Source organism: Pongo abelii, chromosome X (assembly GCF_028885655.2).
Source record: "Pongo abelii isolate AG06213 chromosome X, NHGRI_mPonAbe1-v2.0_pri, whole genome shotgun sequence".
Taxonomy (NCBI): domain Eukaryota; kingdom Metazoa; phylum Chordata; class Mammalia; order Primates; family Hominidae; genus Pongo; species Pongo abelii.
The window spans coordinates 101,191,638-101,205,379 of NC_072008.2; the positions used below are offsets into that span (position 1 = coordinate 101,191,638).

Consider the following 13,742-nt stretch of genomic DNA (forward strand, 5'->3'; position numbering starts at 1 on the left):
ATAGTTTTTAAGTGTACAGAACCAAGTACAAAAGTAAGAAACAATTCATAAAAGCAAAAGACTGAATAATCTTGGAAGATAGCCGGCACAGATCAATGTACACTTAGTACTTTGTATCTGAAAACTGAAAAGGAAATGCATGCCAATAGAAATATACAGAGAACGTACAAAAAGTTCGTGATCAGTGCAGATTTCTACATAAAATATCTAAAAATACTTCTGCACAAAGTGAAAAAAGTAAATGGAATATACAACAGCAGATAGCACAAGTCAAAAAATTCTTCATACAGCACACAAATATGTCTTAATATAGTTACCTTAATATGTTCCATAACAATGTTGCTATATGTTTAAGGGAAATGACAGAAAGCTATCTGAAAAGAAAATATTCAAATTATATTTTTCCTTATGCTAATTTATCCAAACACTCAATAGTAGAGCAAACAGGCAGAACCTAAGGAACAAAAGTAAAACCAGGCCTAGAAATTTGATAGATAATATTATTAATATAGGCTCATACCTGGTTCATTCAGGTTTTAAGCAGTAAGATGTTTTATCTCAATTATGTTGAAAAATAAATAAAACTTTGCCCTTCAACAGAATAATACATGAATAATATGACAAATACCATGTAAAATATTTGAATCAAGTGATTATGTGTTTCTATTTGCTATTAAACATTCATTTCACCAATTTTACAAACAACACAGTGAAAACATATATGTATGGCATTTACAGTTTGTTTTCTTTTACCAATATATAGCCTATGCCTGTATCTATGTCCTTTCTAGCACTGTCCTTATGACTCCACTAAGATCAGAGGTTCAATATGGTAAATACACTAATCACCTAACATTTTCTTATACACAAAAATAAAGAACTGTGGTAAAAAGACCATGACAATTTGTATAAAGCTACACCAGAAATAGTTAAAATTTACAACTACTCTGGTAAGACTACATAAGAAAAACAGAATTTTTTTTTGTGAACAGTGCTTCACACATGTCTAGCCACACAGTTGTTTAAGAAATACTTTAAATTGATCTGAATGACTGCCTAGGGACAAATAGATATATATCTGATTGATGTTTTTAAGTAAAAGAGCATATTTTTGTTAGTTCCAAAAAGCATTGATTTTTATGCATGTGTACTCTTAAGTGCCTCCAGAATTTTTCTTACATTTCTCATCACTGTTGTTAACTTTCTGTCCCACATTCAGTGGAAGCCTCTTGTTCTGTACGTTCAATTTTCCTTTCTGCCTCAGGTTCCTGAGTACTCTTAAGTGGATCATGTTTTTTTCTTTGCCAGCTAATAGTTTTGTGTTCTTTTATTACTCATATAAATCAATGTACTGAGATGTCTTCAGCTGCACTACACAAGTTGCCACTCCTGTGATTTGACTGAGTACACATGAAGGCCATTATCTCTCTCTTGAAGATCTGGAGGTAAATATTCTGCTCCCAGGCTTCTTCAGGTTCAAGTGGTAGCCTTCTAATTACTGGAACGAAAAGCCATTTGGCTCACCAGAGAAGGTCAGCTACAGGTTTATTTGGATCAAAATAATAGGAAGCCTTTTCCAAGAAGACCAGAATAAGCCAAAGAATTTTTGGGTTCATCATTTGCTGGAGGAGAGTCACAGGCCTCAACAAAGTAACGCTCCTCAGGAACCCAGAAATCCTTAATCTCACTTTAGCGCTCATGGAAAAGCAACCCGAATACTCAGCTGTTTCCCCTTGAGTCTCCAAAACACCAAAGCATCAAGAAAAATAAGAAACTAAATCTGCTTTCTCTGTCACATGTGTTTGCTCTCTCACACACGCTTGCGCTCTCTCTCTCTCATCTCAGTAAAAGAAAAATGATATAAAATACTCAGAAGAAGGATACAGCATACAAAGCATATAAATAATAAAATTTCCCCTCCAAAAAAAGGAATAAATGGAGGAAAAATAATGATTAAACAACGAAAAAGAAAATTAGTCTAAAGAAAGACATGAGTATTGATATGGTTTGTCTGTGTCCCCACCAAATATCAGCTTGAATGGTATCTCCCAGAATTCCCACGTGTTGTGGGTGGGACCCAGGGGGAGGTAATTGAATCATGGGGGCCGGTCTTTCTTGTGCTAGTCTCGTGACAGTGAATAAGTCTCACAAGATCTGATGGGTTTATCAGGGGGTTCTGCTACCATTCTTCCTCATTTTTTCTCTTGCTGCATCCATGTAAGAAGCGCTTTTTGCCTCCCGCCGTGATTCTGAGGCCTCCCCAGCCACGTGGAACTGTAAGTCCAATTAAACCTCTTTTTCTTCTCAGTCTCGGGTATGTCTTTATCAGCAGTGTGAAACTGGACTAATACAGTAAATTGATACCGGTAGAGTGGAGCGTTGCTGAAAAGATAACCGAAAATGTGGAAGTGATTTTTGAACTGGGTAAACAGGCAGAGAGGTTGGGACAGTTTGGAGGGCTCAGAAGACAGGAAAATGTGGGAAAATTTGGAACCTCCAAGAGACTTGTTGAATGGCTTTGACAACGCTGATAGCGATATGAACAATAAGGTTCAGACTGAGGTGGTCTCAGATGGAGATGAGGAACTTGCTGGGAACTGGAGCAAAGGTGACTCTTGTTATGTTTTAGCAAAGAGACTGGAGGCATTTTGACTCTGCCCTAGAAATATGTGAAACTTTGAACTTGAGAGAGATGATTTAGGGTATCTGACAGAAGAAATTTCTAAGTAGCAAAGCATTCAAAAGGTGACTTGGGTGTTGTTAAAAGCATTCCATTTTCAAAGGGAAGCCGAGCATAAAAGTTCAGAAAATTTGCGACCTGATGATGCAGTAGAAAAAAAAAACAAAACATTTTTTGAGGAGAAATTCAAGCCAGCTGCAGAAATTTGCATAAGTAGCAAGTAGCCTAATGTTAATCTCCAAGATCATGGGGAAAATGTCTCCAGGCCATGTCAGAGACCTTCCCAGCAGCCCCTCCCATCACCCGGCCTGGAGGCCCGGGAGGAAAAAAATAGTTTTGTGGGCTGAGCCTAGGGTCCCCAGGCTGTGTGCAGCCTAGGGACTTGGTGCCCTGTGCCCCAGCTGCTTCAGCCATGGCTGAAAGGGACCAATGTAGAGCTCAGGCTGTGGCTTCAGAGGGTGAAAGCTTCAAGCCTTGGCAGCTTCCACATGGTGTTGAGCCTGTGGGTGCACAGATGTCAAGAATTGAGGTTTGGGAACCTCCGCTTAGATATCAGAAGATGTATGGAAATGCCTGGATGCCAAGGCAAAAGTTTGCTGCACAGGTAGGGCCCTCATGGAGAACCTCTGCTAGGGCAATGCAGAACGGAAATGTGGGGTGGGAGACCCCACACAGAGTCCCTACTGGGGCACTGCCTAGTCAAGCTGTGAGAAGAGGGCCACCATCTTCCAGACCCCAGAATGGTAGATCTGCTGACAGCTTGTACCGTGCACCTGGAAAAGCTGCAGACACCTAATGCCAGCCAGTGAAAGCAGCCAGGAGGGAGGCTATACCCTGCAAAGTCACAGGGGCGGAGCTGCCCAAGACCATAGGAACCCACTTTTGCATCAGCGTGAAGTGGATGTGAGACCTGGAGTCAAAGGAGATCATTTTGGAGCTTTAAAATTTGACTTCCCTGATGGATTTCAGACTTCCATGGGCCCTGTAGCCCCTTTGTTCTGGCCAATTTCTCCCATTTGGAATGGCTGTATTTACCCAATACCTTTACTCTCATTGTATCCAGGAAGTAACTAGCTTGCTTTTGATTTTACAGGCTCATAGGTGGAAGGGACTGGCCTTGTCTCAGATGAGGCTTCGGACTGTGGACTTTTGGGTTAATGCTGAAATGAGTTAACACTTTGGGGGACTGTTGGGAAGGCATGATTGGCTTTTGAATGTGAGGACATGAGATTTGGAGGGCCCAGGGGCAGAATCATATGGTTTGGCTGTGTCCCCAGCCAAATCTCAACTTGAATTCTATCTCCCAGAATTCCCTCATGCTGTGGAAGGGACCCATGTGGAGGTAATTGAATCATGAGGGCTGGTCTTTCCCGTGTTATTCTCATTATAGTGAATAAATCTCACAAGATCTGATGGGTTTATCAGGGGTTTCCACTATTGTTCTTCCTCATTTTTTCTGTTGCTGCATCTATGTAAAAACTGCCTTTTGCCTCCCACCATGATTCTAAGGCCTTGCCGATCATGTGGAACTGTAAGTCCAATTAAACCTCTTCTTCCGAGTCTCAGATATGTGTTTATCAGCAGCGTGAAAACGAACTAATACAAGTATAAACTGAAAATTTTAATTGAATAAGCAGTAGGATTCATGAAGGAAGAAAAGATGTAGATCCATCTTGATAAAATTTTTGAATTAAAAAATGAAGAGAAAATATTATCAGCTTCTCAAAAGAAAGAATAGCCTATGTACAATAGAAATAAAACCAGGCCAGTATAGTACTTTTTTCTTCAAGTTGAGACTAGAAACTAGAGGACAGAAGAATGATCCACATATCACTGGGAGAAAAAGATTTTATAATTAAAGACGATTATATCATGCCAAATTATATTCATCTGCAAAGGAAGGAGAAAAAGATTTTGGCACACATGAGAGTTCATAGATTATTAAAACAATATATCCTAATGAAAGAAAATATGTAAGAAAGTGTTCTGACCAAAAGCACATTTAGTCAGAACAGAGAAATCAAGAGAGGAGGAAAGAACGATGCAAAAGTTAGTTATAAATGTATTTTGAAGTTATTTGTAATTTAGGCAAATGTTTCTAGCATGATTGAAAATTTATAATATACAAGTTAAATAGAATTATGGAAACAGAAAAGAAAAATAGAGTGGAAATGATAATATTGGCCTAACACTAATTTTTAAAAACTATCTTAGAAATAACCTGAGGTTGAATGAGGATTAGTAAAATGTCTCAACTGAAAAGCGAATATTTCTAAACATTTTAAGATTCATTTGGGGAGGGGAAATAGACATGTAAAGCATCTTAGTGGAATGCTGATTTATCATTTTACTTTGATGTGAGTGTAGTGTGTGTGTGTGTGTGTGTGTTTGTGTGTTTGATAATCAGTTTTAAGGACGGAAAGTTAACCACCTGCAGAATTAAAGACATGCCAAATTTAACCAAATGGAAAAAAAAATGAACATAATCCTGATAAATTCACCACAAATAAGAACATAGAGGGAAAAGATAGCTAATATAAAATAAGATTACAGGAAGAAAACCAAACATACCAGCTATTGTATTAAATGTAAAAATGCCCAAACTACAAATTTTAAAATTAAAAAGTAAGATGACGTTAAAAACAATAACAACACATGATGTTTTCAAGAACCATATCTAAAGCAACATGAAAAAATATTGAAAATAAAGGAATGGATTATTACACTACATGCATGATCTTACTCCTTGAGATAATCTATTTAATTCTCTTAAATGTCAGGAGGTAATTACCTTTGGAATAGTAGTGACTGAAAAGGATGCAGACAAATAGGGATTCTGAGTTATTGGTCATGTTCTTTTCTTTCATCTACTTGCAGGCTACAATAGTTTGTTTAGTTTGTAAAAACTTAAAAATTATACACTCATAGTTTTTGTGCTTTTCTGTATGTATATTTTACTGCAATAAAAATTAAAATGAATAAATACATTTTTAAAAAGAAAAATACTTTGTTTGGATTTGTAAAAGCTTATGTAAGTAACTCATAAGAGATATGTCTTAAAAACACAAGATTGAAGGATTTAAAAAATAAAACTTATGAAGTTATTCTAATATAAACAAAACAGTTTATGATAAGAATTGCTACAGATAAAGAGGAGCATTTTACAATGCTAAAATGCTCATTCAACATAAATATCTAATTATCCTACATTTATATACAATAAAAAGAAAGGCCCAAAGTATTTAAAAGAAAGGCAAAACTTTGAAGAGAAATTTTTTTAAAAGCCCCACATGATAGTTGGTTATTTTAATGTATTTCGCTCAATACCATCAGTTATTGAGAACAGGCAGGAACAAACTAGTAGGTATAAAAACAATTTAAAGAACATATATAGCAATTTTGACCCAATTAATGTATATAGAACACTCCATCTAGCAATAAGAGATTCCACCTTATTTTCTAGTGCATTTAGAATATTTACCATAATTGACTATATGTTTGGCAATAAGTCTCCACAAGTTTAAAAAGACTGAAATCTTCCACTTCCTGTGTCCAAGTGTTTTCATTGTTCAATTCCCACCTATGAGTGAGAACATGTGGTGTTTGGTTTTTTGTCACTGCAATAGTTTGCTGAGAATGATGGTTTCCAGCTTCATCCATGTCCCTACAAAGGACATGAACTCATCCTTTTTTATGGCTGCATAGTATTCCATGGTGTATATGTGCCACATTTTCTTAATCCAGTCTATCATTGATGGACATTTAGGTTGGTTCCAAGTCTTTGCTATTGTGAATCGTGCTGCAGTAAATAAACATACATGTGCATGTGTCTTTATAGCAGCATGATTTATAATCCTTTGGGTATATACCAGTTTACAGTCCCACCAACAGTGTAAAAGTGTTCCTATTTCTCCACATCTTCTCCAGCACCTGTTGTTTCCTGACTTTTTAATGATCGCCATTCTAACTGGTGTGAGAAGGTATCTCATTGTGGTTTTGATTTGCATTTCTCTGATGGCCAGTGATGATGAGCATTTTTTCATGTGTCTGTTGGCTGAATAAATGTCTTCTTTTGAGAAATGTCTGTTCATATCCTTTGCCCACTTTTTCATGGGGTTGTTTGTTTTTTTCTTGTAAATTTGTTTGAGTTCATTGTAGATTCTGGATATTAGCCCTTTGTCAGAGGGATAGATTGCAAAAATTTTCTCCCATTCTGTAGGTTGCCTGTTCACTCTGATGGTAGGGGCCTGTGGTGGGGTGAGGGGTGGGGGGAGGGATAGCATTAGGAGATATACCTAATGTAAATGATGAGTTATTGTGTGCAGCACACCAACATGGCACATGTATACATATGTAACAAACCTTCACATTGTGCACACGTACCCTAGAACTTAAAGTATAATAAAAATTAAATAAATAAATAAATAAATAAGACTGAAATCTGGCAGCAGTGCTAGGAGTCTCCAGGACGCAGTGCCAGGAAGTGGCGGCGGCATAGCGCATAGCGTGCTTTAGCAGCAGCAGCAGTATTGGAGGCACACCCTCGCCATCACAGCCCCTGCGATTGTGCAGCCACCCTCGCTCCCTCTCCTCTTCCTCCCTTCGCTGGCACCATGTCTGATCAGCTGACCGAAGAACAGATTGCTGAATTCAAGGAAGCTTTCTCTATTGGATAAAGATGGCGATGGCGCCATCACAACAAAGGAACCTGGAACTGTCATGAGGTCACTGGGTCAGAACCCAACAGAAGCCGAATTGCGGGATATGATCAACGAAGTGGATGCCAATGGTAAAGGCACCATTGACTTCCCTGAATTTTTGGCTATGATGGCTAGAAAAATGAAAGATACAGATAGTAAAAAAGAAATCCATGAGGCATTCTGAGTCTTTGACAAGGGTGGCAATGGTTACATCAGTGCAGCAGAACTATGTCACGTCATGACAAACAGGAGAAAAACTAACAGATAAAGAAGTAGATGAAATGATCAGAGAAGCAGATATTGATAGAGGCTAACAAGTCAACTATGAAGAATTCATACAGACGACAGAAAAATGAAGACCTATTTTCAACTCCTTTTTCTGCCTTCTAGAAAAATCAAATTGAATCTTTTACTTACCTCTTATTAAAAAAACAGAAAAATGAAAAAAGTTCATTTATTTATTTCTACATAGCAAAACTGAATGTCAAAAGTACCTTCTGACCACACACAAAATCTGTATGTATTGGTTGATGGTCCTGCCCCCTAAAGATCAAGCTACACATCAGTTTTACAATATAAATACTTGTACTACCTTAATGAAAAGGGCTCCTTAAAGTGCCACTTGCTAATGATTAATACACTGTTCGGGGTGGCCAGTTTTTTACGCGTGCAAATTGACGATTGAGCACAGTCAGGCATTTATATTAAAAACGAAAAATGGAAAAACAAATTCAAAACCTACTCAAATGTGTTCTAGTTCAATTTGTTTAGTATAAATTGTTATGGCTGGTTTACGGAAAACAAACACATTTAAAATTCGTTTAGCTCAGGATGACATGCAGAAAAATGGGTGAAGGATAAACCATGAGACGTGGCCTCACTAGTAGGATCGTCCTCTTTTACTTCATGTGCTCTGACCCATGGTGACAATGACACACCCTCGTGGCATGCCCATGTATGTTTGTTTAGCGTTGTCTGCATTGTTCTAAAGGGAAACAGGTGTCAGGTTGTCACTGTCCACACAAAATTTTAATAGGAAACCTTTACCAATGGAGCATCTTTGGACCCTCTCTTTTTAAAACCTTCTGAACCATAACTTGGAGCCTGCAGAACAGGCTGTGGCTGTGGACTTCAGCACAACCATCAACATTGCTGTTCAAGAAATTACAATTTACATCCATTCCAAGTTGTAAATGATAGTATTTTTTTCCAATTAAAAACACCATTAACTTAAAAATAAAGACTGAAATCATACAGTGTCTTCTTTCTGATGATAGTAAAATTAAGCTAGATACTAATAATGCAAAATTTAAAAACTCATATTTTTGAAAATTGAAAGCATTTACTTCTATTAATCCTCAAATCAAAAATCCCATGGTATATTTTAGAAAATTTTTGAGACAAAAGAATATAAAATGTAACGTTTGAATATATGCAGGATGCAGTAAAAACTCTGCTGAGAAAAGGCGCAAGATTAAAAGGAAACATTAAACATGTAAGAGAAAAAAGGAAACATTAAATATGAATGACATAGGACATAAATATGAGACCAATGGACACTGCGGACTACTGAAGGGAGGAGAGAGTTGAGTGGGTTAAAAAGCTACCTGTTGGATTTTCTGCTCGTTACCAGGGTGATGCGATCCATAAGCCAAACCACAGCATCATGCAATGTTCCCATGACATAACCCTACACATGTACCCCCGTACATAAAATAGAAGTTGAAGTTTTAAAAAATGATGTAAGCTTCCACCTCATGCAGTTAAAAAATAACAGCAAATTAACTCCCCCAAAAAAGTAGAAAGAGGAATTAATAAAATTATGTATCAGTTAGGGTTCCCTAGAGGGACAGAACTAATAGGATATATATACATATATATATATGTGAATTTATTACATGATCACATGGTCCCACAATAGGCTGTGTGCAAGCTGAGGAGCAAGGAGAGCCAGTCTGCATCTCAAAGCTGAAGAACATGGAGTCTGATGTTTGAGGGCAGGAAGCATCCAGCACGGGAGAAAGATGTAGGCTGGGAGGCTAGGTCAGTCTCATCTTTTCATGTTTTTCTGCCTGCTTTATACTCGCTGGCAGCTGATTAGATTGTGCCCACCAGATTAAGGGTGGGTCTGCCTTCTTCAGCTCAGTGACTCAAATGTTAATCTCTTTTGGCAACACCCTCACAGATACACGCAGGATCAGTAATTTGCATCCTTCAATCCAATCGAGTTGACACTCAGTATTAAACATCACGAAATGTAATCAAAATCAATGAAATAGTAAATAAAATAGAGAAAATCAATAAAGACATAATTTAGTTCATTGAAAATATGAATAAAATTGATAAACTCCTAACAAGCCAAATCAAGGTGAAAAAGGGAAAGAGATGTTATAATGTATTGAATCATGAAATAAAAAGAGGCAGCATTACCAATCACAGAAACATTAAAAGATAATAAAAGAGCATTATGAAAAATATTTTGCAAATAAAATTGAATGATATAGAAAAAAATCATTGAAAAACATACCTTGTTAAAGCTGACATAAGAAAATAGGACATGTAAATAGTCATATCTATTAAATTAAATTCTTAATTAAAATCTTCCCACAAAGAAAACTCAAGCCTCAGATGGCTTCACTGGAAACTTTTTCCATATTTTAATGAAGAAATTACTCCTATATTACATACAATTCCAATAAAAAGAAAAAGAAAAAGAAACACTCTCCACTGATTTTATGAGCCAGATAACGTCTATTTAAATCTGACAAGGACGTTTGAAAAGACGGGAGAAATACAAGTCAATGTATCTCATAAACTTAGATGCAAAATTCATAAAAAGATATTATTAAACAAAATTTAGAAATATATAAATAAGTTAATATTAATACCCAAATATCTAAATGTATTTGAGGAATACAATATTTGTCTTTTTATGTTTTATTTATAACTAAATCATTGTACATGTTTATGGGATACAGTGTGATGTTTCAATACAGGTATACATAGTGTAATGATCAAATCAGAGTGATTAGCTCATTGATCACTTTAAACATTTTTCAAATTTGGAATAACACTTGAAATCCTCTCTTCTAGTTATCTTGAAATATACAATTCATTATTAGCTATAGTCACCCTTTTGTATAATAGAGCACCAGAATTTAGTCTTCCTTCCCTGAGATAAACATTTTCAGATTCCACATATAAGTAAGATCACATGGTATTTGTCTTTCTGTGTCTGGCTCATTTCACTTAGCATAATGTCCTCTAGTTTCATCCACATTGCTTGAAATTACAGGATTTTATTATATTCTATGGCTAAATCATATTTGATTGTTATATATATTATGTACATATATAAGCAATGGTATATGAAACAATGTTATATATAAGCAATGTTATAAAACAATATATGTGTATATATACATATATGTGTGTGTATATATGTATATATCATCTTTTTTATTCATTTATTTGTAGATAGGCACTTAAGTTGATTTCATTTCTTGGATATTGTGAATAGTGTTGCAATAAACATGAGAATGCAGGTATCTCTTTAACATGCTGATTTCATTACTTTTAGATATATATCAAATATTAAGACTGCTGCATAATATGGCAGTTCTACTTTTTGTTTTCTGAGAAGTCTCCAAACTTTTTTAAAATGGCTATACTAATTTACAGTTGCATATAGATCCTATTCCAGATCTTAGAATAAAAGCTTTTAACTTTTCATGATTCAGTAAAATATTAGCTGTGAGTTTGCCATATATGGCTTTTATTTTGTTGAGATATGTTCCTTCTATACCCAATTTGTTGGTAGTTTTTATCATAAAAGAATGCCACATTTTAACAGGTGCCTTTCAGCAGTTATTGAAATAATCGTATGGCTCTTGTCCTTGATTCTGTTAATGTGATGTACCATGTTTATTGATTTGTGTATGTTGAAGCATCCTTGCATCCCTCGGGTAAATCCCACTTGATCATGGTAAATGGTCTTTTAAAAGTGTTGTTGAATTTGGTTTGCTAGTATTTTGTTGAGTATTTTTGCATCTATGTTCATTAGCTAGATTACCCTGTAAGTTTCTATTTTTTTATTGTGTCCTTATCTGGTATTGGTACCAAGGTAATGGTGTCTTTGTAAAATAAGTTTGGGAGTATTTCCTCCTCTTTAATTTTTTGGAATAGTTTGAGTATAATTGGTATTAGTCCTTCTTTAAATGTTTGGTAGAATTCAGTAGTGAAAATGTTAGCCCTCGAGCTTTCTTTTGATAGAACATATTTTATTACTGCTTCAATTGTGTTACTTATTATTGGTCTGTTCAGGTTTTCTATTTTTTCCTGACTCAATCTTGACTGGTTGGATGTACCCAGGAATGTTTTAAATTTCATTTTTAATGTTTAAATTGATTCGTTGGTTGTTCATGCATGTGTTAATTTTCATGTATTTGTACAGTTTCTGAAGTTCTTCCTGTTATTTATTTCTTGTTTTATTTCATTGTGGTGAAAAAAGATACTAAAGAAAATTTTGATTTTTTTAAATGTGTTAAAACTTGTTTTCTGGTCTAACATATGATCTATCCTGGACAGTGTTCCATGTGTTGTTGAGAAAAAATGTATATTCTATAGCTGTTGGATGGAATATTCTCTAAATGTCTATTAGGTCTATTTCATTTAGAGTGCAGTTTAACTCTGATATATTTTCTTTCTATTTTTCATCTGGATGATCTGTCTATTGCTGAAAGTGGAGTGCTGATGTTCCTTACTGTTATTGTACTGCCATTAACTCCCTTTAACTCCCTTTAACTCTATTAATGTTTGCTTTATAAATTTAGGTGCTCCAGTGTTGGATGCATACATATTTTTAATTGTCATATCCTCTTGCTGTATTGACCACTTGATCATTGCATAATGACCTTATTTGTCTTTTTTACCATGATTGATTTAATGTCTACTTTATTGATACTAGTATAGATACTCTTGCTCTTTTTATGCTCATTTGCATAAAGTATCTTTTTCCATTTTTTTTTACTTTCAGTTCATGTGTGTCTTTATAGGTCAAGTGAGTTTCTTGTAGGCAGCATATAGTTGGGTTTTATTCATTATTATTCAACCACTCTATGTCTTTTAATTGGAGAATTAACCTATTTACATTTAATGTTACTATTGATAGATAAAGTCTTACTACTGCTATTTTGTTATTTGTTTTCTGGTTGTTTTGTAAATCTCTTTTTTCTTTCTTCCTCTCTTACTGCCTTCCTGTGTGGTTAATTGCTTTCCTCTAGTAGTATTTTTTGGTTCCTTGCTTTGTATTTTTAGCATATCTATTATAGATTTTTGCTTTATGGCTACCATGATGCTAATAAAAATATAGTTATAACAAATTGTTCTAAAATGCTAGCAACTTAACTTTGATCACAAATAAAAGATGCAAACAAAAAACTGTACATTTTAACTTTAATACTTTCACATTTTGAAGTTAGATATTTCTATTTACATCTTTTTTAATTGTCTTCTTTAACAAATTGTTGCAAGCATTAATCTTTTTAATAGTTTTGTCTTTTAGTCTTTTTAAAAAAATTTTGTAAACATCTAGGCTCAAGCAATCCATTCATCTCATCCTCCGAAAGTGCTGGGATTACTTCATTCTTTATTTTTCTTTTATCTCTTCTGACAGTATTTTCAAATGGCCTGTCTTTGAGATTACTGATTATTCTGCTTGGTCAATTCCTTTGTAGAGACCCTTTCATGCATTTTTTATTTTATTTATTTTTTTTACTGTATTTTTCAGCTTTAGGATTTCAGTTTCATTTTTTTTTTATTTCAATCTCTCTGTTAAAGTTATCTGATACGTTCTGTATTATTTCTCTGTGTTTTTCTGAAGTTTGTTATTTTAAAATGCATATTTTAAATTACCTATCTAAGAGATCTAAGAGATCACATACCTCCATCTCTCTAGATTTGGTCACTGGTGCCTAATTTATTCTGTTTAGTGAGGTTATATTTCTGTGAATATTCTGGATGCTTCTTGACACATATTGATACTTGGGCATTGAATAATAATTAGGTGTTTACTATAGTCTTCTCAGTCTGACCATGTTTATACTTGTCCTTTTCAGAGGGCCTTTTAGGAATTCATAGGGAACTAATTGTGTTCCCTAAGCCTGTGGTCACTGCAGCCATTTCAGCACTAGAGGGCACCCTATGCCTAAGTTTGCCATTCTGGCACTAAAATTTATTTGCACTGAGCCACTTAAATCAGCTGGTGATGATGTGAGCAGGGACTCAAGTCCATTCTGCTTGTGTGATAGATTCCCTTCTGACATTGAGGCAGGTCTGGAAGCTCTTTTCATGATCACCACTCT

The 13,742-nt window shown here is 35.2% G+C and overlaps 1 pseudogene; it reads left to right on the plus strand.

Annotated features, from left to right (window-relative positions):
* The first annotated feature begins 7,247 nt into the window (after positions 1–7,247).
* On the plus strand, positions 7,248–7,736 carry LOC100460250 (calmodulin-alpha-like; annotated as a pseudogene).
* The last annotated feature ends 6,006 nt before the right edge of the window (positions 7,737–13,742 follow it).